Raw genomic sequence first — 26,879 nt, 5'->3', positions numbered from 1 at the left:
CCACTGCTCTGTAATCCAGCCCATCTCTGCATTGTGACTTTCTAAAGTCAGCTCTGACCACATCACTCCCCTACTCAAACCCTTCAGGGTCTGCCCTTACCCACCAGGAAGTTCGGGGGGCCTCACGTGGCATTCGAGAACTTTGCACTGTACCCAGCTAGCCTGGTCTCCGAGTGCCATCCACCCGTTCCTTTATTCACTCCACATCAGTGCACCATGCACTAGGCTAATCACTACGTATAGTCTTCCATTTAACCCTGTCAACTCCACAGGGTGGCTGTTGCCCCCATCTTGCAGAGGAGCAGTTGAGTGACTCACTCAAGGTGCCACGACTGCATGGGGGAGCTGGAGGCTGAATTTCTGTCTTCCTGACCCCAAAGTCCTTCACCAGGTAAACTAGACACGTGGGAGCAAAGAATGCTCTACGCACAACAATAATACCTAGAAATCAGACTGGAGAGGGAACAGGGACAGAAGGTTCAGGCTGCTGAGCTGCCAGCCCTGAGGGCAGCCTTTTGTATCCAGATCAGACAGGCTGGGATGGTCTAGAACTTGGGCACACCCAAAAAGCTGTAAGTGAGATTGCACCAAGATCCTCCAGGCAAAGAGCTGGCTCCAAAAACAAAGCCCGCTCCAAAAGCCAAAAGAGGCTTGGGATACAGTTTCTGTACAACAGCTGAATGTCACTGATTGAATAACATCTTAATCTCAAGTATAGGAAAATTCAGTGTTTAAGACCGTCTAAATGCTATGTGGTATCCTGGATTGGATCCTGGAATTAAATGAACTTCAGTAGAAAAACTAGTGAAATCTGAAGTCTGGTAGTTCCATTAATGTACTAGTTTTGATAAATCCATGGTTGTGTAAGATGTTAACACTGGAAGAAGCTGGGCAAAGAACTCTGTACTATTTTCACAACTTCTGTAAGTCTAAAATTATCTCAAAAAGTTAAAAAAGTGGGGGATGACCTTCTACTGAATTTCATTGGCACTTTTCCCCCTGTCCCTAACTAGCCATGTGGTCTTCACATCATTTTCTCTCTGGACCCCGAGTTCTCAACTATTTAAAAAGAATGGAGTGACACACACCAGATCATCTTCAAGCTCTAAAATTCTGGGATCTGGGGCGCCTGGGTGGCTCAGTCGGTTAAGCATCCAACTTCGGCTCAGGTCACGATCTCTCGGTCCGTGAGTTCGAGCCCCGCGTCAGGCTCTGTGCTGACCGCTCAGAGCCTGGAGCCTGTTTCAGATTCTGTGTCTCCCTCTCTCTCTGACCCTCCCCCGTTCATGCTCTGTCTCTGTCTCAAAAATAAATACACGTTAAAAAAAAATTTTTTTTAATAAAATTCTGGGATCCTACTACATTTACAACGTGATTGACATTACAAGGACGTGATTTGCAGTGACATCTTAGTCATATTCATAATCCTGGTATTTAGCACTGTGCTAGGATGTACTGGGTGCTCAATAAAAGTTGTTGAAACTAAACTGACTCCTATCTCAATTTGTAAGAGGAGGTGTAACTCTTACCTCTTTTGCCTATTTGGCCACTAGAGAGCGAAGTGCTCACAAAATTCTCTCCCCCCGAAAGCAAAGTTATCTTCATCCAACAGACAGAAGTGGTCCTTTTCATCCCAAGTACATAAAAATCCATTTCTGGTTGGGGGAAGGGAGTCACCATCTGTGAATAGTTTCCTGCCCATCAGACAGGACCTCCAGTTGGGGCGATTAGTACCATAAACTTCCAGAAGATTAGACAAACACACACACATGGTACTCAGCAGCTTCAAAAGTCTAAACCCCCTCAACAGATCAGAGACTGAACTGCAAACAGGGGAGCCCCACTCACCTCGAGTACATTGTTGCTGTCTTCCTATTTCCTGAACAAAAGGTCTCACTTTTAAAAGGCTGGTTGGTAAAAGGTCAAATGAATGACTGTGGCAGTTGACTAAAACCTTTACAACCAAAATGAAAAGAGCATCAGCACTGTATCCCCTGAGCCTGTGTGAGATGCAGTTTGTATAGTGAAGCAGTTTGTATAGTGAAGTTTGTATAGTGAAGGCCCTCATCTGGACTCGGGCATCCTGGGTTCAAATTTGCCCCAGACCCCCAATTCCCCACCTGGGCACGGACACGTACAGTGATCATATGACCGTGAGCCGGTGCCTCTGTACCCACAGCTCTACTGTGAGAATAACTACCCACGTGGTGCTGGCTGACGACTAAGAAGGAGGTGGGCACGCAGGGCTGAGTAGTGCCTGATGTGATCCAGGGACAGCCCACCTGGACAAGTCAACAGGAGGGGAATAGATGGGCAAGGTGCTTTCATTTCATCCTTTTCGGGGTGGATGTTATTACGTCCATCTAACACAGGAAATTCGGGCTGTGGTCTACCCAAAGCAGGGTTCTTTCAAGAGGATCAGCTTGCCTTCTGAGGCATGGAAAAGTGTGTTTGCCCCCAAATGTTCCTGAGATGATCAGCCACTATGCCTCACACCTCTACCATTTGAACCCCTCCTGTAGGTTAAGTCATTTAATGTCCCAACAGAATGAGATTTAAATAGAATTCGGTGTCAACTACTGCTTGTATTCGTATCTATCACATTAATTTAGAAAATTCAGAGTAGACATCCATCTCTGCTCACGCCCACCCAGTGTCTAGGAAAGAGGACAGAACCATTGGGATACAATTTGTTGGGTAAAACCCAGGACACAGCCTGTCTGAGCCCTGAGAAAACGGCAAGAAAGACCAAAGGGACATCAAGGGACAACTGGGAGAGTGACAGGACTGAGGGTCAAAAGTTTCAAGAGCCCTTCGGCAGAGCACCCTGAGAATGTCACCCAGCAAAGCACAGATGAAGATAATTTACCAAAGAGCAAACTCAGCCGGAAATTACAGACGCTTCAGTAACACCAGCACAGATGAGTTCTCCCCTTGTGGCTGCAAGCACCACATCATAACTGAATTTTCTCCCTCATCCAACCTGGACGTTTTTTTCCTAGGAACTAAGACATGTGCTGAGGGAAAGCCAATCACTGCTTAAACAGGAAAAAAAAAAAAAAAAAGTCCTTTTATAAACTTTTGCTACTGGAAATTTCATGGGTCAGAAAGCAAAGTTTGGTGGAAAGAATCGGTGGGAAAATAGGAGCGTTTTACATGCAGCCCCCCACTTTCCCAGGCCATCATGGCTTTGGTTTCTTATTTTCACTGAATTTGTGTTTCCATAGAGGCACAAGCATCATGACTCCAGGAAGGGACCCAGAAAAGCAGCCATGGCCCTTTCTGGTGTCCTTTGCTTTGCAGGTTGACCTGTGATTATTTATTTGTTTGCCTGATTGTTTGCAAAAGTTTATTTATTTATTTTGAGATGGAGAGAGAAAGCATGAGCAGGGGAAGGGCAGAGAGAGGAGAGAGCAAGAATCTCAAGCAGGTTCCACACTGCCAGCATGGAGCCCAACAAGGGGCTAGAACTCACAAACCAAACCGTGAGATCATGACCTGAGCCGAAGTCCAACATTTAACCAACTAAGCCACTGAGGCACCCCAACGTGTGATTTTTTTAATGTATTTATGCCACACTTGTGGTGAGCATAACATAACATACAGAGTTGTCGAATTGCTATGTTGTACACCTAAATCATTGTCAGCTACAGTTCAGATAAAAAATTATAATATAGCAGCGCTATCAACAATAGACAAATTATGGAAAGAGCCCAAATGTCCATCAACTGATGGATAAAGAAGTTGTGGTGTATACACACACACACACACACACACACACACACACACCATGGAATACTACTCAGCGACGAAAAAGAATGAAATCTTGACATCTGTAACAATGTGGATGGAACTGGAGGGTATTATACCAAGCAAAATAAGTGAGTCAGAGAAAGATATATTCATTCATAGGTGGAATTTGAGAAACTTAACAGATGATCATAGAAGAGGGAAGGAAAAATAAGATAAAAACAGAGGGAGGCAAACCATAAGAGACTCGTAAATACAGAGAACAAACTAGGGGTTGAGAGAGGTGGGAGGAGGGAGTGGGGAAAATGGGGGATGGGCACTGAAGAGGACACTTGTTAGGATGAGCACTGGGAATTGATGTAAGTGATGAATCACTGGGTTCTCCTCCTAAAGCCAAGACTACACTGTATGTTAGCTACCTTTTTTTTATGGTAGCTAACTTTCGAATAAAAATTTTTAAAAAGAAACTATAATATAGCTAGACAAAAAAATAAAATGAGTTTATGCAAATCCCACTTCTTAGCCTCAAAAGCATTGCAAGCAGTTTACAATAAAATAATATAAATCTGGTGGAATAAAGGAGAAATTCAGACTGTGGAAAAGGAAGAAGTAACTCAGTAACCACAGAGTTATATGTACAGTGTTTAAAAATGCTCGTAAAGCCCTAAATAGAGACAAGGGCCCGTTCCTAGGGAAGCCAAGAGCAGATGACGCAGCTGAATTGGAGCTGCTGTATACAGCCCGCTTTGAACTAGATTTCAACCCTGAAAAGATGATTGCATCCAGCCCCCAGTCAGGCATCTTGAATAAGAAAAGAAAAAGCAAAACCAGAAGAGCAGGAGGCGATCAAACGCTTCCTTTCTATAAATAACTCCCCCTAGGGGAATAAACAGGCTCAGAGGCAGGAAACCCGAGCTGGAGAACCCACCGAGGAGCGCCCGCACCTAGTGCCTGGTGAGGCGGACCTGCACTTGACCTGGCGAGACGGAGCCCCGCAATCCGCGCAAGCACGTACCTGTTACCAGGGCCCGGGGCCCGCGCGGCGGGGCCGCACCGGCACCTGCCCGATGAAATGCACCCGAATGGGGCGCGGGGGCGTCGCCGCCAAGAGCAAAGCAGGTGGCAGCAGGGGCGTCGGAAACAGACAGTGGGAAAGGCCAGGTAGGGATACCCCTCGGTGGGGCCCCACTGCCGCCGCACAACCCCAAACTCTGACCGCTCAGGCACCGCTGGCCACACTAACGGGGACTTCTGGCTCCACCAAGAGCACCTTCTCGCGTCGCTCGTCCACTTGGCCGCCCAGAACACTGCCTGGCCTGCCCCAACTTTCTCCTGCCTGTCCTTAGGTCTTGCCTTAAATGTCAAAGTGTCACCTCCTCAGGGAGGTCTCGCTGGACCGACCCCTAGGCTAGGCGAGCCTCCCCTCCCCACCTTCCACACACTCCAGCAACAACTCACCCACCTTGTAATCGCTTGAACCGTGCGTCTGCCTTCTCTTTGAGGCTGGAAACTCTCCAAAGGCAAGGGCGGGATCTGTCTTTATTCCTGGTACATAGTGAAATGAAGGTGGCTAAAGGTTTTGCTAAATAAGAGGGAAAAGTAGCCAAATTGAGCCCCTCTTGATGGGATGTTTGGTGAAGGAGATGCAGAGTATGGGTTTAAAATTGCTTATTCAGTGCATTGCTTTGCCGGTGTCCCTTCTTCCTTCATCACGAGAGTGACTGAGATCTGGGTTTACTCTTCCTTTCCTAGGGGCCCCTGGTAGATTTCCATTGCTACCCCAAGGGTGGATTCTGCCAGCAAGAACTTGAGCCTTCCCCATCTGTGTTTTGGGAAATAGGGAATTCATTATCCTGTGATAGGACCTTCAATGACACATGATGTCTATCAGGAATACTGCCCGCCCTCCCCCCCCCCCCCCCCCCCAAAGAAAAGAAAGGAGATAAATGCAAAGACTAAGCATCTGGGAAAAGGAATCCAGTCTGACCTCCAGGTAAGTGGATGGGGATGGCTTCAGGTCAGAGAAAACCTCAACTTGAGATCTACCATCACTGCCGAGGATTCTCATAAAAAAAGGAGAGTTCAGGGGTGACCAGAGTGCATGTCTTCAAGAATAATTGCCGACAATACAAAATATTCCACATCTGAGAGTTCCATGATTTTGTTAAACAGTCTTCTGTTGGGCTGCTTTGTTGTTTTTTGTTTGTTTTTCCCCAAGTGATTGCTCACACAATGCTGAAGAGCAGGGTCCTATACAAAACTTTTTAGCCACTTTTCTGGTAATTGTTCAGCATATATTCCTACGTTCCTACAAGTGAAATTAATTACTAGGTCAAATGATATGAACCTAAGACTACTGCAACCTAAGGCCAAACTTCTTGAGTGTTGTATCATTTTATCTCCTAATGGAGGATTAGGGGCTTATTTTAGCACAGCCTTTTTAAAGAGTCTTTGCTAAAAAAAATAAAATTAAAAATAAAGTTAAAAATCTTTACTCCATTAATGAAAAATGGTATCTCTTTGTTTTCTTTTAATTTTTTAAGTGTTTTTGAGAGAGAGAGAGAACCAGCAGGGGAGGGGCAGAGAGAGAGGGAGACAAAGAATCCAAAGCAGGCTCCAGGGTCTGAGCTGTCAGCACAGAGCCCGGTGCAGGGCTGGAACCCATGAGCCATGAGATCATGACCTGAGCTGAAGTCTGCTGCTCAACCGACTGAGCCACCCAGGCGCCCTATATCTCTCTTTAAAAGAGTAGTTCTTGGGGCGCCTGGGTGGCTCAGTTGGTTAAGTATCCGACTTCAGTTCAGGTCATAATCTCACAGTTCACGAGTTCAAACCCTGTGTTGGGCCCTGTGCTGACAGCTCAGAGCCTGGAGCCTGTTTTGGATTCTACGTCTCCCTCTCTCTGCCCCTCCCCTACTCTCTGCCCCTCCCCTACTCGTGCTCTGTCTCTCAAAGATAAATAAACATTAAAACAGTAGTTCTTCTTTCCTTTTGATTTACCAGAAAAACTTTGTTTTTCTATGTTTTACTGGCCATCTGCATTTCTTCACCTGTGAAGGAGATTTACAATGCACATTTAAACGGGAAAAGAACTAGAACATTGCCAATACCTCTGTACTTCTTATCTATCTCATCCCACAGACTCCTCATCCTCCATTTATTATTCCATTATTATTCCATTTATCATTCCCTTGCTTTAAAAAATATATCTTAAATACAAATGAGCATATCCCTACAAAGTACATTGTTTTGGGTTAAATTCAGTAAGTGCACTTTTTGGGGCACCAGGTGGCTTGGTCGATTAAGTGTCTGACTCTTGATTTTGGCTCTGGTCATGATCTCACAGTCATGAGTTCGAGTCCTGCATCGGGCTCTGTGCTGACAGAGAGGAGCCTGCTTGGGATTCTCTCTCTCCCCCCATCTCTGCCCCTCCCCTGCTCAAGCTCTCTCTCAAAAACAAATAAACATTTTTTTTTTAAAGTACGTGCACTTTATCTTCAGTAAGTGCACTTCTGAGCCTTGCATTTTTCTATGCAATCTTTCTAAGATTGACACATATAATTTTGCATAGCTGCATTATAGTCCTTCTCGCGGCTATCTAATATTCTAGTGCACGACTACAATATCATTTATTTAGCCACTGTTCAAATGATGGAGTTTTTTCCAGTTTGTTTGCTGTGACAGACAACGCTGCTCTAAACGTCCCCTTGTCTCCAGAGCCTGTGAGCAAACACTTCTCGGGTGTGGACCCAGGAGAGGGATTCCTAGGCTGAGCTAATAACGTTCGGGTTTAAAAGATAATGCTAACTGTTTTCCAAAATAGTTATACCAATTTACCTCCCATTACCAGTGGTTTTTATCTGTTTTCAACTGAATATCTTTTAGGCCAAATACTTGTTCTTCTTTTTTTTTTTTTTTTTTAATGCTTATTTATTTATTTTGAGAGAAAGAGATAGAGAGTGAGCAGGGGAGGGAGACAGAATCCCAAGCAGGCTCCTTACCAGCAGCGAGGAGCCCGACACAGGGCTCGAACCCACGAACCGTGAGATCATGACCTGAGCTGAAATCCAGAGCCAGACACTTTTTTTAAAAAAAATTTTTTTGGGGCGGCTGGGTGGCTCAGTCGGTTAAGCGTCCGACTTCATTCAGCTCAGGTCACGATCTCGCGCGCTGTGAGTTCGAGCCCCGCGTCGGGCTCTGTGCTGACAGCTCGGAGCCTGGAGCCTGCTTCCGATTCTGTGTCTCCCTCTCTCTCTGCCCCTCCCCCGTTCATGCTCTGTCTGTCTCTGTCTCAAAAATAAATAAAACGTTAAAAAAAATAAAATAAAATAAAATAAATTTTTTGAATATTTATTTATTTTTGAGAGAGAGAGAGACAGAGCATGAGCGGGGGAAGGGCAGAGAGAGAGGGAGACATAGAATCGGAAGCAGGCTCCAGGCTCCGAGCTGTCAGCACAGAGCCCCACGTGGGGCTCGAACTCACGAGCCGCGAGATCATGACCTGAGCCGAAGTCAGACTTTCAACCAACTGAGCCACCCAGGCACCCCATGCTTGTTCTTTTTGATTTGCAATTTATACTGATTTTCACAACTGCCTTGGAGAATCGTGAGGTTGTCAAACACAAAACTTCACATTGTGGTTTTTACAAGAATCCTCTGGAGGCAGTGAGCCAGCTAATCACAAATCCCTTATTGTGCACCAAATTTAGGCCATGGTGGCTTCGATTAGACCCATGGTTCCCAGGACAATGGCAGGGGTGTTACTAACCTATGAGGTCTGCTGTGGGGTGCCTGGGTGGTTCAGTCAGCGAAGTGTCCTGCTGTGAGCCTGGTGTGGGGAGTTTTCTTAGTGACACAAGAGTCCTTTGCACCGTAGCTCCAGCAGCTGCTTTTAGAATCTCCTGCTATTTGTAGCTCTATGCCGTCACCTCCCCTGTTACATACAACCTTCTATTTAAATCAGCCACTCTTGGCATCTTGAACTACTACTCTTCTTAAAGCTCATAAAAACACTCACACACTCTTCGATTTGGGATTCATAATCGTGGGCATTTATTCTAAAAATGGTAACAACCATTTTTACTGAGCCTGGGTGGCTCAGTCGGTTTGAGCATCCGACTCTTGATTTTGGTTCAGGTCATGATCCCAGGATCATGGGATTGAGCCCCGTGTTGGCGCTCCGCATGGAGCCTGCTTAAGTGTCTCTCTCTCCCTCCCTCTACCCTTCTCCCCAGCTTTCTCTCTTAAAAAATAAAAAATTAAAAAGTAGTAACAAATAAAAATGGTAACAAAAGAAAAAATTATATTCATAAAGATATTGATAGCAACACTGAGTGATTTTTTAATTGGAAAATTTACTTTTTCATTTTTTAAATTATTTTATTTATTTATTTTCAATTTTTTTATGTTTGTTTATTTTTGAAGGAGAGAGACAGAATGTGAACAGGGTAGGGACAGAGAGAGGGAGACACAGAATCTGAAGGAAGCTCTAGGCTCTGAGTTGTTAGCACCGAGCCCGATGTGGGGCTTAAACTCACAAGCCATGAGATTGTGACCTGAGCCAAAGATGGACGCTTAACTGACTGAGCCACCCAGGTGCCCCAAATTATTATTTTAAAGTAATCTCTACACCTAACATGGGGCTCAAACTCCTAACCCAAGATCAAAAGTCAAATGTTCTACCAACTGGGCCAGCCAGGCACTCCTTAACCGGAAATTTTTATTTATTTATTTATTTTTAAGTTTAATTATTTATTTTGAGAGAGAGAGAAAATCCGAAGTAGGCTCTGTGCCCTGTCAGTACAGAGCCTGATGTGGAGGTCAAACTCACACACTATGAGATCATGACCTGAGTGGAAACCAAGAATCAGATGCTCGACCGACTGAGCCACCCAGGCACTCCCTTAATGGGAAAATTTTTAACATTCAACAGTAGGGAATATATTATGCAAAGTGGGTGTGTCCACTAAGTGGGACAAGGTGTGACACAGACTTTTCTTCCCTGAACCATTTGAGATTAGTTGCAGAAATCGTGTCTCTTCACCCCTAAGTATTTCAGGATAAATTTCCTAAGAATAAGAAGGTTCTCTTACACAACCACATTGCAATGTTCAAATGTAGAAAACTTAACATTGATCAAAGGCTGATATCTCGTTCGGTACGTGCTCATATTTTGCCAGTTGTCCCAATAACATCCTTTATGGCAATATTCTCTCTTCCAAAGTCACACATTTCATGCAGTTGTCATGTCTCTTTATTCCCCTTTAATCTGGATGGTTCCTTAATCTTTGTCTTTCGAGATCTTGACAATTTTTAAGAATCCATCTCATATCATTATCCCTCAATTTGAGTTTGTCTAAGGCTTCCTCATGATCCAATTCAGGTTATGCATTTTGGGCACATGATGTCAGGTCACCCTTATTGATGATGCTGACTTTGATCACTCGGTTAAAGTGGTATCTACCAGATTTTTCCACTATAAAGGGGTATCTGAGTGGCTGAGTTGGTTAAGCACCCGACTTCGGCTCAGGTTGTGGGTTCGAGCCCTGTGTCAGGCTCTGTGCTGACAGCTCATAGCCTGGAGCCTGCTTCAGATTCTGTGTCTCCCTCTCTCTCTACTCTTCCCCTGCTCTCTCTCTCTCAAAAATAAATAAACAGTAAAAAAAAAAAAAAAACACACACACACACTATAAAGTTTCCTGTGGAGTGAGCCTGCATAGTATTCCCCAACAAGCTTTCAACCAGCGGATTTAGCATCCATTAACAACTCCTGCCTGAGTCAGTGATTGCTATAATAGTTGTAATGCAGTTACTTTTCTAACTCTGTTGTTCCTTTAGTATTTATTAGCTGGCATTCTACTGTAAAGAAGGGATGTCCCTTTTACCTCTGTGTATGTATTTGTAAGATTATCTTTTTTAGTATCATTCTGGACTTATGCGTCCTTTTTTTTCTTTTTGTTTTAATTTTACTTTTGAGAAAGAGAGAGAGAGCAAGCAAGCAGGAGAGGGCAGAGAGAGAGGGGAGGACGGAGGATCCGAAGCAGGCTCCACACTGACGACACAGAGCCTGATGCCGGGCTCGAACACACAAACACGGGAGCCGTGAGATCATGACCTGAACTGAAGTCAGACACTCAACCGAGTCACGGAGGCTCCCGGATCCTTTTTTTTTTTTCAATGTCATAATTCACCACTGTCATAATTCATTTTGATTTCAAATTGCTGCAAATTTGGCCATTGGAAGCCCTGTCAATCTGCCCCCACTGTGTCCTTCCTGGCCTGTTTCCATCATTATCTGAGCACCTCTTAGCTCTCAGCTGGCACTCCAAGCTGTTCCTACCTTCTCTTTCACTTTCCTTGCCATTACTCCAGGGAGCGCTGGACAATGGTGTTTAGAAACCAAGATACGGACACAGGAATGCTCCTGGCTCTTGAAGTGGTCCTGTTCCCCAGGCTCTTTCAGCAGGCAGATCTAGGAAATAGATTCTGATCCACAGAGCTCTGGTTCCGATCCACAGAGCTCTGGTTCCAATCCACAGAGCTCGTCCTTGCCATCCCTCCCTCCATGTTTGTGACACCCTACTCCCAGTGAGAATCCTGCCTCCCATCAGTATTATGTTCGTCAATTTACTTAATCCCACAAAACACAGAAAATATTTTCAGAATTGCTACACCAGACCACTGCCAACTAAGCGAGGTTCAAAATTTCTTTGTAGTTTTGTTTGCTTGTTTACACACAGAAGGTATACAAAGATTTGTGTTCAAAAGTAATTTGGGTTGGGGTGCCTGGGTGGCGCAGTCGGTTAAGCGTCTGACTTCAGCCAGGTCACGATCTCGCGGTCCGTGAGTTCGAGCCCGCGTCGGGCTCTGGGCTGATGGCTCGGAGCCTGGAGCCTGTTTCCGATTCTGTGTCTCCCTCTCTCTCTGCCCCTCCCCCGTTCATGCTCTGTCTCTCTCTGTCCCAAAAATAAATAAAAAAACGTTGGGGAAAAAAAAAAAAAAGTAATTTGGGTTTACTTTCTCCCCTGCAGTTAATTTACTATACCATTTAGTTCATTTGTTTACTTCTGTTTGTATTCAATTTTAGTTTTCTCTTCCCTCATCTTTGTTGATGTAATTTTACTTTTTGATTAAAACACCGTTTCTAAAAGTTAAAACTACTCCCCAAAAGTATGCTTGAATACATGTCATTCCCTCTTAGAGTTTCACCCCATTCCCACCCAGCCACTGTAAGTAACCAATTAGTTTCTAGTTGATTTCTTAAGTTTGTTTTTTTTTTTACTAAAAAGCAGATACTTGAATATTTTACTCTTTACCCTTATTTTACATAAAAATAGCACAATGTACGTACTTTTTTGTATGTAGTTTTTTTCACTTATCAGTATATCTAGAAATCATTCAGTATCAGTTCATAGAGATCTTCCTCACTCGTTTTAACAACTGCATAGTACTTCCTGGTGTGGATGTCCCAGTTTGGCCAATCCATTGCCTATGTATGTACTGGCACTAAAATGGTTTCCAAAATGTTGTCATTGCAAATAATGCTGCAATAGGTAACTTTGTACACGTACATACTTTCATATTGGTGTAGGTGTTTCTCGAGGCTGAGTTTCTAGCTGTGGAACTGCCGGGTCAAAGGGCAAACACCTATCAAGTTTTGTCAGATGTTGCCAAGTTCCCCTCCACAGGAGCCGTAGGCTCTTGCTATCCCACCAGCAGTGAGTGCCACACAGCCTGTCCCTCGCTTTTGACTTTTGCAAATTGGATTGTTAGAAATGATATTGCAGAGTAATATGCATTTCTATTAGAAGAACCAAACTTTTTCACTTAAGAGCCCGTTTTATACTATTTTTTGCAGATTGGCCATTCATGTTTCTTGTCTTTCTTAAAACTGGAATTTTGAGCTCTGGTTCCCTCAGTCTTATTTACTTATCTGTACCTGTGACATACGTTGCAAATATTTTCTCCCCCTCTTTTACTTTCTCTCCGGTAGGCTTCGTTTGCTCATAAAACCATTTTTGTTTTTCTTTTTTGTTTTTTATTTTATTTTTAACATTTATTATTGAGAGACAGAGACAGAACATGAGCATGGGAGGGGCAGAGAGAGGGGGAGACACAGAATCTGAAGCAGGCTCCAGGCTCTGAGCTGTCAGCACAGAGACCGACGCGGGGCTGGAACTCACAAACCAGGAGATCCTGACCTGAGCGGAAGTCGGACGCTTTACCGACTGAGCCACCCAGCCGCCCCAAAACCATTTTTGTTTTTCGTTGGCAAACGTACCAATATTTTTTTCCCTCGTATCTGGATTTGGGTCACTGGAAAGCCTCCGCCGCCTCCACGCTACAGAAAATTCACCCGATTTCCGGCCGCGCAGGGGCCGGTCCTTCTCTTTCCCGCCACCGCTTGCACCTGGCACACGTGCGTCTATGACCAAGCCGGGCGGAGGGCGGGGCCTCCGGGCGGCGGCGCCGCGCGTGCGCACTGGCGGCCGAGTCGAGCTGGCCGGGGCACCCGCAGGGAGGAGCGCGAGTGCGGCGGCGCTGCGGATCCCAGAGGTTTCCTCGCCCTACCGGAAGCGCCGCCCTCTCTCGCGGGCCGGAGAGGGTCTTCCGACCTGCCCCGCGGCCGGGACCGCGACTTGGCCCGATCCTGCCGCGCCCCCTCGGCGGCCGGAATGGAGGCGAGCCTGCTCCTCTGCCGGGGTCGCCTGGGTTCGCGGGAGGGCGTGAAAACGCCGGGGCTGTCGCGGCGCCCGGCGCTCCTCTAGCGTTAGACGCTGGACCACGCTCTTGGGGAAACAGCCATTGGGTGCTTCTCTTGTACCAGCCTTCTGTCCCCGCCTTGTCCCTTGTAGACATTTTTTTTTTTTAATCCTCCATGCAGCCCTCCAGTCTCTCACCCCCTTACAACTGCCTTATAGGTCCAACCTCGGGATGCTCAGCAAAAACAGAGGCTCTCCGCTGGCCTTCTCTGGTCGTTCTCCATAAGGGGGTTCTCTCTCCTGGTACAAAACACGTGGTGTCTTGTCCTTTCCAACACCAACAACCAGGTCTCCGATTCTCTGCCCCCACTTCAGACGCCAGACACGTTTCTGTCCCGCCGACTACAAATTCCTGGGTTCCCGCACCTACCCCTCCAGTTTGAACACTCAGACCTCAGTAAAGGGCTTCACTTCCTGCTACCCGTGTACCGTGAAGGAGCAACTCAGGAACAGTGCGTTGGAGGAGAAGCTCAGAAGGGGGGTCCAGAGCTCCCGTGCCTTTTGCCGGGGCCCCACTTGGGCAGCACCCAACCCGAACCCTTCCTTTTATGGGTTCTTAGGATTTCATTTAGATAGGTGGAGGGTGAGGTAGGTGAAAACCCTCTTACTCGGCTGGTTCCCAGCTACCAGCCCCCATCCTGAGCCACCTGGGAACCCACAATTATCACCTCATTCACAAAAACTCATCTGTGGTTGTCCTTGCCAGGAACTTCCAAGGGTTTAGGAACTTTGTGCCAGGAACTGGGGACAGAGACTCAATATATTATTTATACCACACTCCCGCAAATCCATAACCTGATCTAATAATCATGAGAAAAGCATCAAAGAAATCCCAACAGAGGAAATTTCTACAAAATACTTGACCTGACCTTAAAATTGTCGAGGTCACTCAAGACAAGGACCATCTGAGAGGTTTTCACAGCCAAAAGGAGCCTAAATTGATGGTTAAATATAATGTGGTGTGTGCCTGGATGGGATCCTGGTACACAAAAAGAATATGGAAAAACAGAAAATCTGAATAAAGTACAAACTACAGACAATCTATATTGGTTTATTAACTGTAACAAATATACTGTAATAATGTAATATGTTAATAACGGTAAAATGGTTTATAGGAACTCCACTATCTTGTGAATTTTCTGTAAATCTAAAATTATTCTAAAAACAAAGTTTATTTTTTTTAAAAAATTTGGAAAGACCCTTCAGTTTTCTGGACCCACCTTCTTTAAAAGGCAAGGACAGAATATGTAAATTGCCACTTAAAAAAAAATTTTTTTTTTAATGTTTATTTATTTTTGAGAGACCGAGTGCGGGAGGAGCAGAGAGAGAAGGAGACACAGAATCTGAAACAGGCTCCATCCAGGCTCCGAGCTGTCAACACGGAGCCCGACTCCGGGATCAAACCCACAAACCATGAGATCATGACCTGAGCCAAAGTTGGATGCCCAACCAACTGAGCCACCCAGGTGCCCCATAAACCACCACTTTCTTGTACTTATAGTCAGTATGCTGGCAGGTAGGAAGATACTAGAATAGAACCTTCTGTGAGATGCCATAATGATATCTGTATATCAGTTACAAAGGGAGGATGAGGAAGAGCCCCACCTGTCAGAGCTGCAAAGGAAGTGATGCTGACCTAGTCCCTCAGTGCATCAACCTGAACAAGGAAATACAAGGGGTCAGAGTGAGGAGAGGAGTGGGGTGAGATTTATTTGGGGACAGTCCTGGGCTTGCTGAGAGGTTTCTTCCAGCCCCTCCTACCAGGAGTAGCCCAGAGAGTGTCTTAGTCTGTGTCCCTGCATTTGGAGGACCCTGTGGACATGCGTCTGATATCCTCTAGGAAGTCCAGTTGGACTGACCAACTGCTTTGGTGGCAAGGCTCAAAGTATGCAGCTGTCTGCAGTCCTTCTAGAGGTCCTTGAATCACTTGTGGGCCTTGGGGGAGAGTAGGAGGCTGGCATTGAATCACTGAGGGCCCTGCCCAAAAGGGCTGCCTGGGGGCAGAGGGAGGAATGCTGGATTCCTAGGGCTGAAGAAGTTGCAAGTTAATTCCCCAAATCAAGTTGCATTTGCCAGAATCGGGAGATCGGCAGCCAAGAATTCTCCAAGTTGGAAATCTCCAAAGAAATTCCAAAAATACCCACGAGAGGAAAAAGGCCTGAACAACACCCCCAGAGAGCATGGAACCTCCCGTCGTCGGAAGGATCAGACCTGTCCCGTCCCCCCACCTCTCCCACCCTGGTTGGAGGCTGAACTCGTGGGCATGGGGAGCGAATGGGCAGGGCACCAAGGAAGTCAACAGAGAGCAGCAAGCTCCAACCACACCCCTTCCTGCAGGTAGGCACCTGCCAGCTCCTGACCCACAGCTGGCCTTGGAATGGGGCTTGAAGGACTGATTAATTGCTAGGACTGGAAATAGTTTCTGAACTGAGAATGAGCTTGTGACCGAAAGTAACCCTCACATTATCTCCTACCTACAATGAGCAGAAAAGGGTGGGGCCTACGTTAGGGGTTGAATCATGTCCCCCCCCCACCCCCCCCACCGAAGAAGATATTTTGAAGTCCTAACCTCCAGTGCTTTAGAATGGGACCTTATTTGGAAATGGGGTCATTGTACATGGAATGAGTTAAGACGAGGTCATCCTAACAGGAAGGATGCAGCAGTGACCACCAAGGCAGAGACTGAAGGGACACAGCAACCCACCAAAGTGGGGAAGAGGCGGGAAGGACCCCCTCCCCCCCGCAGGTTGCACAGGGAGCACGGCCCTGCTAAGAATTACTAGTCCAATTCTAGCCTCCAGACCTGTGAGACCATAAAATTGTTGTTCTAAGCCATCCAGTTTGCAGTACTTTGTTACAGAAGCCCTGGGAAACTCCTACAGCCCCTTAGAGTTTTCATCCCGGGCCATGAGACTATTTCCCTGGATGCATTTAAAGAGATGGTGAAAGGTAACGTTGTGTGCAACGTGTTCCGTGAGTCATACGTACAATATACTACTTCCAACAACTGCGCTGTCGAATAAATCTCTCCAAGGAACAAGGGAGTGTGACAGGCTCCTGGCATTGAAGCCTAGGCCCATAGGTGGTTCCAAAGGAAAGAGGACAAGGTATAGTGATGACAAACTCAGGCACCTCTTCCAAGAATATAGCCTGCAGATAGAGTCACATGTGTGCAAAATGCTGTCTGCCTGCATAAGGTTATTGGCTGAGGCATTGTGTGTAGTCACAGAAGGTTGGAAACCACCTAAGTGTCCATCAGGTAGGGACAGTTAAGTGAATGCTGGTACTCCACACAATGGCACACTGCACAACTCTTAAAAAAAAAAAAAAAGAGGAAGAATCTCTCTGTGCATTGATATAGAAATAGAAATATCTAGGGGCTCCTGAATGGTTCTGTCTGTTAAGCATCTGACTTGGGCTCAGGTCATGATCTCACGGTTCATGAGTTCGAGCCCCAAGTCGGGCTCTCTGATGACGGCTCAGAGCCTGAAGCCTGCTTCAGATTCTGTGTCTCCCTCCCTCTCTCTCTCTCTCTCTCTCTCTCTCTCTCTCTGCCCATCCCCCACCTATGCTCTCTCTCTCTCTCTCTCTCTCTCTCTCTCAAAAATAAATGAAAACATTAAAAAAAATTTTTTAAATAGAAATACCTGGAATATAGTAATCTACCTTCTGTGCCAAAGGCAGAGAGGCTGATAAGAAAATATAAGTGTATTTGTTTGTATTTGCATAAAGAACCCTGAAGCCTGCACAAGACACTTGGAAAAGTTGGCCACAGGGGAATGCCGTGGAAAGCCACAGGAAGAGGAAGGGGACTTTTCACTCTGTCACTTTTTATATTGGGTTATTTCTGAGCCATGTCACAATCTACTAATAAAACGTAATGAAAAATGAATAAGGAGTATGTCAAGACCACTGGTTTTCTAGACTGAGGAGTAAATTGGATACACGGTCGACCTTTGATAAACATGGGTTTGAACTGAGCAGGGGTCCACTTAGATGCGGATTTTTGCAGGGTTTTCTCCATAAATACAGTATAGCGCTGAAATGGATTTTCTTTTATGATCTTCTTAATAACATGTTCCTTTCTCTAGGTTACTTTACTGTAAGAATACAGTATATAATACACATAACACACAAAATAGGTGTTAATTGACTGCTTACGTTATCAGCAAGGGTTCTGGTCAACAGTAGGCTATTAGTAGTTAAGTTCTGGGGAAATCAAAAGTTATGTGCTTGGGGCACCTCAGTGGTTCAGTTGGTAAAGCGTCTGACTCTTGATTTCAGCTCAGGTCATGATCTCACAGTTGATGAGATCGAGCCCTGCATAAGGCTCTATGCTAAGTGTGGAGACTGTTTGAGATTCTCTCTCTCCCTCTTTCTCTTTCTGCCCCTTCCCTGCTCATGCATGCATTTTCTCTCTCTTTCTCTCTCAAAATAAATAAATAAATAAATAAACTTAAGAAAAAGTTATATGCTGGGGCACCTGGGTGGCTTAGTCGATTAAGCCTCTGACTTTGGCTCAGGTCATGATCTCACAGTTCATGAGTTCGAGCCCTGCGTCGGGCTCTGTGCTGACAGCTCGGGGCCTGGAGCCTGCTTCAGATTCTGTGTCTCCTTCTCTTTCTGACCCTCCCCCGCTCTCTCTCGCTCTCTCTCTCTCTCTCTCTCTCTCAAAAATAAATAAACATTTAAATAAAAATTTTTTAAGTTATATGCAGATTTTTGACTGAATGGGAGGTACACTCCTAACCCCCCAAGCTATTCAAAGGTCAACTTGTATTGAATATCAAACAACTATGGAGATCCAGGATACTCAGCCAAGAGGTTAGGAATTGATCAGAGAATCATCCGATGTTTTGAACCAGTACATAGCATCAGGAAAAATCGCTCAAGACAGCGAACAGTCTAGATCAGAGGGAGGAGAGACTGACGTGGGGAAGGTGTGAAATGATGTCTGGGACCAGTAGTGTCAATGGGACTGGAGATAGGGGGTTTCAAGAAAGATCTAAAAAGATAAATTCCAGCTGAACTTCTTACATATCAAGTGCTGCTTGAAATAAATGGGTGATCGTCGTAGAAGTTACTTCTGCCATATGTGTATATTTTTTCTAATTGTTTCTGGCATACGAAATACTGCTTAAGGCTGCCTATGTTTTAGACCTTTATTTTGAACTAGATTTGGAGTTTATATTGACACCACAGTGTATATTTCAGCTTCCTAAAGTATATGCTGCTAGTTTGTGGGTTTTTTTCTCTACACCCCTATTATTTAGGTACACTTTCATTTTTAGTGTTTTTTGTGTTTTTTAAAAATTTATTTTGAGAGAGAGAACACACGCATGAGCAGGGAGGGGCACAGAGAGCAAACTAGAGAGAAAATCCCAAGCAGGCTCTGCACTGTGAGCACGGATCCCAACGCTGGGCTAAAACTCATGAACCATGAGATCATGACCTGATTCAAAATCAAAATTGGGCTCTCAACCATCCAGGGAGGGAGCATGAACCTACACAAGCTAATTAAGCTGGGCTCCCTTCCAGCTCCGGATCACCTCTGTCCACACTCTTATGCGAGAAACTGACTTCTATCTTGCGTAAGTCACTCTTACGTGGGGCCTCTAAAGCACAGTCAAACTTATATCCATGCTAATACTAAGAGATTCTTTTGGGTTTGGGGAATATAAAGCAAAGAACACAGTTCCACTCTACTTGGGAAGATAAGTGTTTTAAAAAGTAATAGAATTTGTTCATTTAAAAATAATTTGTTGGGGCACCTGAATGGCTCAGTCAGTTAAGCATCCAACTTTGGTTCAAGTCATGATCTCACAGTTTGCGAGTTCAAGCCCCGCATTGGGCTCTCAGTTGTCAACACAGAGCCTGCTTCAGATCCTCTGTCCTCTCCTCTCTCTGCCCCTCTCCCACTTGTGTGCCTGTTTTCTCTCTATCTGTCTCTCTCTCTCTCTCTCTCTCTGTCTCTCTCTCTCAAAAATAAACATTTAACAAACAAATAGTAAAATAAAATAAAAGTCACTTACTGAGTGTCTATTATGAACCAGGCACCTGTTGTAGGAGTATCCAGCTAAAGCTGAAATTAGGCCACGGGCAGGAAATGAGCAAAGTCATTTATCAGGTATTACAAGGGGAAGCAGAGGCACAATGGTGCAGGACAAATGGCCCCGAAGAGACAAGGAAAGATGCCAAGAGCCCTGCATTCATTTGCGTGGGCCGCCATAACAAAATATCACAGACTGAATGACTTAAGCCATGCAGATTGATTTCCTCACAGGCTAGAGGTTCAGTTTCTTCTGAGGTCCTCTCTCTTTGGCTTGTAGACAACTGTCTTCTCCCTGTGTCTTCACGTGGTCTTCCCTCTGCGTGTGTCTGTGTCCTAATCTCTTCTTCTTATAAGAGCCAATCAGGGTGCCTGGCTGGCTTCTTTGGAAGAACTTGAGACTCTTGATCTTGGGGTTGTGAGTTTGCACCCTGCATTGGCTGTAGAGATTACTCTAAAACATAAAAACATATTAAGAAAAGAAAGAACACCAGTCATGTTAGAGTAGGGTGCACCCATGTGACCTCATTTGGCCTTATACTTCTTTAAAAACCCTATCTCCAAGAAAGGGGAATGCTCTTGCCCTGTTGGTGGGAATGCAAACTGGTGCAGCCACTCTGGTGAACAGTATGGAGGTTCCTCAAAATGTTAAAAATAGAACTACCCTATGACCCAGCAATTGCACTACTAGATATTTACCCAAAGGATACAAAAATACTGGTTCAAAGGGACACATGTACCCCAATGTTTATAGCAGCACTATCGACAATAGCCAAATTATAGAAAGAGCCCAAATGTCCATCGACTGATGAATGGATAAAGAAGATGTGGCATATATATAAACAATGGAATATTACTCAGCCATCAAAAAGAATGAAATCTTGCCATTTGCAACAATGTGGATGGAGCTAGAGTATTTTTTGTGAGCTAGAGTATATTAAACTAAGTGAAATAAGTCAGTCAGAGAAAGACTAATACCATGTGATTTCACTCATATGTAGAATTTAATAAACAAAACAGATGAACATTGGGGAAGTGAAAGAGAGAGAGAGAGGGAGGCAAACCAGAAGAGACTCTTAACTATAGAACAAACTAAGGGTTGATGGAGGGAGGTGGGTGGGAGATGGGTTGAATGGGTGAGGGGCATTAAGGAGGGCACTTGTGATGAGCACTGGGTGTTGTAAGTGGTGTAAGATTTTAGCGAAAATCTACTCCTGAAACCAATATTATGCCATATGTTAACTAGAATTTTTTTTAATGTTTATTAATTTATTTTGAGAGAGAGTGAGCACAAGCTGGGGAGGTACAGAGGAAGAGGGAGAGAGAGACAGAGAGAGAGAGAGAGAGAGAGAGAGAGAGAGAGAGAGAGAGAATCCTAAGCAGGTTCCTCGCTGTGAGCACAGAGCCTGACTTGGGGCTCAATCTCAGGAACTGTGAGATCATGACCTGAGCCAAAATCAAGAGTCGGACACTTAGCCAACTGAGCCACCCAGCGCCCCCAACCAACTAGAATTTAAATAAAAACTTCAAGAAAAAATTAAAAATATAAATAAATAAAAACCCTATTTCCAAATACAGTTATGTTCTGCGGTAATGGGAGGTTAGGACTTCAACATATTAACTTGGAAGACACATGATTCAGCCCATAACAGGCTCCTTTTCTATGGGGTCCTGGTTGCAAAGCACAGAGCCATGCCTGTCACCCCATGGAGACAGGACAAGAAGAGGTTATCACAGTGGGCTCAGGTGAGCTGTGAAGGCTCTCAGGCGACATGTATTCAGTCCTCCTCCTGGAGCGCCAGGCCAGGTCCGGCTGGTGCATAACTGGGTTCACTGTGGAATCCCAGAGGCTGGAGACAGGTGCATGAGAGGGTCCCTGGAGCCCCTGGATGGAGCCTGAGCCCCGGGGGCGAATGTATGACAGTGTCCATAGGAAAGAGCGAAAGAGCAAGACAGAGTGCCAAGTCAGACCAGAGGGACAGGGCTGAGGTTTAGGGCAAGGGCAGGGGCAGAACAGACAATGGGGACATCAGAAAGGATGGGGCTGGGGCTGGGAATATTCATCCAGGTGGTGTCCACACCAGCAGAAAGATGAGCTTTTAGGTGTACTCGACTCATGTCATGGACTTGTGTGATGATCTGAGGCTCATGCCCTGCGGGACAGACCCCCATTTCCATGTGCCTGCATAGACATGCTGCACACGTCCTCGGCGGGGCGGGCGGGTTAGGGGGGCAGCAATCTCCCTGACCATGTGCTTGAACTTCTGCCAGCCTGGGAAAATAACGGACTGCTGCCTGTTCTAAGTGTGAGCCTCAACCCACCTAACGGACCACGGAGACCGCTCAGAAGGTTGCAAACCCTTCATTCAAAAGGCTACATGCCCGGGGCACCTGGGTGGCTCGGTGGGTTAAGCATCTGACTCGTGATTTCAGCTCAGGTCATGGTCTTGCAGTTTGTGAGTTTGAGCTCGAGTAGTGCAGAGCCTACTTGGGATTCTCTCTCCCTCTCTCTGACCCCTCCCTGCTTGTCCTCTCTCTCTCTCTCTTAAAATAAATAAACTTAAAAAAAAAAAAGGCTATGCCCGTTTTCTGGGAGGGCTCTCCATTCTTCATCAGAGAGAATGAGCAGTGATGTGGACAAGTTTTGCTGGTCTTTATTTCAAAGGTTAGAAGAAAATATTACTGCATAGGGGGCACCTGGGTGGCTCAGTCGGTTAAGCATCTTACTCTTGGTTTCGGCTCAGGTCATGATCTCTTGGGTTCATGGGTTCGAGCCCCACATCAGGCTTGGTGTTGGGCATGGAGCTTGCTTGGGATTCTCTTGCTCTCCCTCTCTCTCTGCCCCTCCCTTACTCGCTCACTCTCTCAAAATAAATATTTAAAAATATTTAAAAATTACTGTATATGTTCAGGAGCCATAGATGTCTAGGATTGTCCTACTTTTACTTCCTCATGTTTCCCATACCTCTCCTACCTCCATTAAAATATAGATACACAGAACAGTGTCTTCACTTTCAACAACATAAAATCCCAAAGAGGCAGAATTTACATGGAGGGTCTTAATTTCAACTTCTCAGAATAGAAGCAGTTTCTGCGGGACCCAGAGCCTGAATTATTTCATTTGAGAATGAGCTATGGTCTTGACGCCAATGTCCATTCAATCTCCAGCATAATTTATCTTTCCTATCACTAGCCCCCTGGGAAGCCAGTGTGAAGGTAGAGTGACACCAATTCTGACAGATGACAGAGGGAGTTCTGTCTTCTGTGAGGTATGCCTGCTAAGCCTCAGACTCCAGTGAGTGGGCCTGGGTTCATGTCCTAGTTCTGATTTTCTGGGCCATCTTGAAGCAATGATTTTCTTCTTCTTCTTTTTTTTAAATGTTTATTTATTTTTCAGAGAGAGCAAGAGACCAAGGGAAGAGCAGAGAGAGGAGACAGAGGATCCAAAGCAGGCTCTGCACTGAGAGCGTTGAGCTCGATGCGGAGCTCGAACTCATAGACTGCGAGATCATGACCTGAGCCGAAGGCGGATGCTCAACCAACTGAGCCACCCAGGAGCCCCTAAACTAAAAAATGTTTTAAAAGCAAACTCAAGCTTTAAGAATTAAAAACCAGGGTCCCCTGGGTGGCTCAGTCGGTTGAGCATCCGACTTTAGCTCAGGTCATGATCTCGCAGTTCGTGGGTTCGATCCCTGGATCAGGCTCTGTGGTGACAGCTCAGAGCCTGGAGTGTGCTTCAGATTCTGTATCTCCCTCTCTCTACCCTTCCCCTGCTCATGCTCTCTCTCTCTCTCTCTCTCTCAAAAATAAATAAATGTTTAAAAAAATAATTCAAAACGAAATATATATCATCTAGCAATTCTACTTCTGAATATATACCGAAAGAATTGAACGCAGGAGCTCAGATGAATGCTGTTCATAGCCGTTTTATTCACAATCGCCAAGAGGCCGAAACAACCTGTGTCCGTTGAGGGATGAATGGATAAACAAAATGGATCTACACATACAATGGAATATTATTCAGCCCTGAAAGGGAAGGAAATTCTGACACCTGCTACAGCATGAATGAACCTTGAGGACATTGAAGCAAAGTGAAACAAGAGGACAACTGCATGATTCCACTTCTATGATGCATCTAGATAATCATTCATAGAAAAGAAAGTAGTACCAGGGGCAGAGGGAGAGGGAAATGGGAATTACTGTTTAATGGGTACAAAGTTTCAATTTGGCAAGATGAAAAAGTTCTGGAGACAATGGTGGTGATGGTGGTACAACAGTGTGAATGTACTTCATAGCACTGAACTATACACTTAAAAAGACTTAAACATCCCATTATGGGATAAATAAGTCACAGGAATAAAAGGAATACAATCAATGCTATTGTAATAGTGATGTGTGGGGACAGAGGGTAGCTACAGTTGTGGTGAGCACAGCATCCCTTAGAGTTGGTGAATTACCATGCTGTATACCTGTAACTCAGGTAACATTGTGTCGACTACAATAAATGGTAGGTTTTACGTTATTTGTATCTTACCATGATTTCCTGGGTGGCGCAGTCGGTTAAGCGTCCGACTTCAGCCAGGTCACGATCTCGCGGTCCGTGAGTTCCAGCCCCGCGTCAGGCTCTGGGCTGATGGCTCGGAGCCTGGAGCCTGTTTCCGATTCTGTGTCTCCCTCTCTCTCTGCCCCTCCCCCGTTCATGCTCTGTCTCTCTCTGTCCCAAAAATAAATAAAAAACGTTGAAAAAAAAATTAAAAAAAAAATTAAAAAAAATAATTTTTAAAAACAAAAATATCCCAACGCATCTTCTTCCTGTGGAAAAAATATACTTTTTGCTTTGTCACACACACACACACACACACACACACACACACACACACAAAAGATCTCTTAGAAAATAATAGCAACAGCAATAACAACATCTTGTAGCTTCTAAATCAGCTTTGGGAGTTGCGGAGCACTTTGTGGAGAGGAGAACAGGAAACAGGGTCGGTCTAAACACAAGGAGAGGAAACACCCATTTCCCTGCTTGTCTTCGACACTGTTTATGTAAAAATATTCTGCCCTCTGAGATGTTTTGACTTTTGGTATCCTCCTCCTAGGCAAGCCGGAAACCCTGAGGGTTGACATCTTTACTCTTTGTTTCTAAGCAACGGCTGAAAGTCAGCAAACGAAGAAAGAATTTTTAATTAAAGAGAACAGAGCAAGAAATAGAGCCTCAATTTTATCTGTTTCCCACATCACCTCCCAGGCAGGAATTCGTACACTTGAAGTTATGCAATTTCCCCTGGTTTATCAACCAAGGGCCTAATTAAATTTTTATACCCTTAAGATTTTTATACCCTTTGGCAAATTACTTCCTCTATCATAAACATCTTCCTTGGACCCAAAAAAGTTGAAGAAATAATTGAAACATATTTGATAAGACAAAAGCCCTTTGAATTCCCAACTACCTCAACAGGAGTTTATTTGTTACTGTACTTTATTTTTTCATTTTTTTATTATATATATTTTAAAATTTTTTAATGTTTATTTATTTACTTTTGAGAGAGAGAGGAGAGAGCAAGAGAGAGAGAGAGCATAGCAGGGGAAGGGGCAGAGAGAGAGGGAGACGCAGAATCCGAAGCAGGAGCCTGACGCGGGGCTCAAACCCATGAACCATGAGATCATGACCTGAGCTGAAGTCAGAGGCTTAACCGACTGAGCCACCCAGACGCCCCCTGTTACTGTATTTTAATTCCGCTACCTGCAGAAAAAGAACTTAAAAAAAAAAAACAAACCCAAAACCCACTACCACCTTTATTCTGTATTGCCAATGAGTTCGTTTTTCGTTAAATACATTTTCAGCAAAAACATGCATCGCTATTCATTTTCATTATAGTTTGTGGAGTTATATTCCACCTGTTTGAGGGTGGCATATTTGCATAAGTCCTTTAGAGCTCTCCTGTTAGGGAGATTTGCTTTTTCTCCTCATTCAATATTTATTGGTATCGTCATGAACTCACTGATATTTATTGTATACTTTGGGTTATAATCCAATACTGCTTTGTATCTGTGCTCTCATTGTCCCTGCTCTGCCAGGACATGGGGTCTTACATATGCTCGGCAGAAGGAAGAAAAATACAAACCAAAAGACATGAAAGAGTGCTTACTGTGTGAGGGTGCTGTCTTGGGTCCTTCTTGTCCTTTTTTTTTTTTTTTTAAGTTTATTTATTGATTTATTTATTTAGAGAGAAAGAGAGAGAGACCATGAACAGGGACGGGGCAGAGAGAGAGAGAGAGAGGATCTCAAGCAGGCTCTGCCCTGTCAGCACAGAGCCTGATGCCATGCGACGCGGGGCTCGAATTCATGAACCATGACATCATGACCTGAGCCGAAACCAAGAGTTGGATGCTTAACCTATTGAGTCACCGAGCACCCCCTTCTTGTCCTTTAAGCTGACTTTAGCAGCATTCCGTTTCTGAAGCCCACGTGCCCTCAGGAGCACAAGTCCTGGTTCTCTAACCTGATGGTGACTTTACCCAGTTACCTAACCTCTCTGAATCCCAGTTTCTTAATCTGTAAGATGAGGATGATGCGTATTTGCAGAGTTGGGATGAGGATTAAATTGATAGTTTATGAATTAATTACATGCCCACAAAAGGAGCAAATGATCCCAATTGTATGAGGTGCCTGGAATCGTCAGAGTCACAGCGACACAAAGTAGAACAGTGGTTGCCAGTGAGGATGGGGAGGTCGTGTTTAATGGGACAGAGTTTCACTTGGGGATGATGCAAATGTTCTGGGATGGACAATGCTGATGGATGCACCAGTGTGAATGCACTTAAGGCCGAGGGGCTGGATTTGAAAATGATTAAAACGGTAAATATTGTTATGTGTACTTTACCCCCACGCAAAAATATATGCTCATTGTTTAAAATTTAGAAAACATTTTTGGGGCGCCTGGGTGGCTCAGTCAGTTAAGCGTCCGACTTCAGCTCAGATCATGATCTCACAGTTCATGAGTTCGAGCCCCACGTTGGACTCTGTGCTGACAGCTCAGAGCCCGGAGCCTGCTTCCGATTCTGTGTCTCCCTTTCTCTCTGCCCCTCCCCCTCTTGCGTGCTCTCTCTCAAGAATAAACATTTAAAAATTTTTTTTTAAATAAAATGTAGAAAACATTTTTTTAAGTGTTTTAAATCCTTGGTAATCCCAGTAGTCAGTGGCCACTTCTGTTTTGTCATTTGTAGCCTCTGTATGGTTTGGGTTCTACTCATCCAATTTTGTTCTTTCGATATTATACAGATGTATCTCTCCGTGCTGTTCAAAACTCAATAAA

General features: G+C 44.9%; 1 protein-coding gene across 1 annotated transcript in view; it reads right to left on the bottom strand.

Moving 5' to 3' along the window:
• The window catches only part of HLCS (holocarboxylase synthetase), a 227,519-nt gene extending 222,209 nt beyond the window's left edge, over positions 1-5,310 (bottom strand). Inside the window, exon 1 of the mRNA XM_049627890.1 lies at positions 5,213-5,310. The gene's annotated coding sequence lies outside the window, so the exon portion shown is untranslated. The remainder of the gene's footprint in view (positions 1-5,212) is intronic.
• Between the last annotated feature and the right edge of the window lie 21,569 nt (positions 5,311-26,879).

Source organism: Panthera uncia, chromosome C2 (assembly GCF_023721935.1).
Source record: "Panthera uncia isolate 11264 chromosome C2, Puncia_PCG_1.0, whole genome shotgun sequence".
Classification (NCBI taxonomy): domain Eukaryota; kingdom Metazoa; phylum Chordata; class Mammalia; order Carnivora; family Felidae; genus Panthera; species Panthera uncia.
This window is presented reverse-complemented; position numbering and strand designations above follow the sequence as displayed.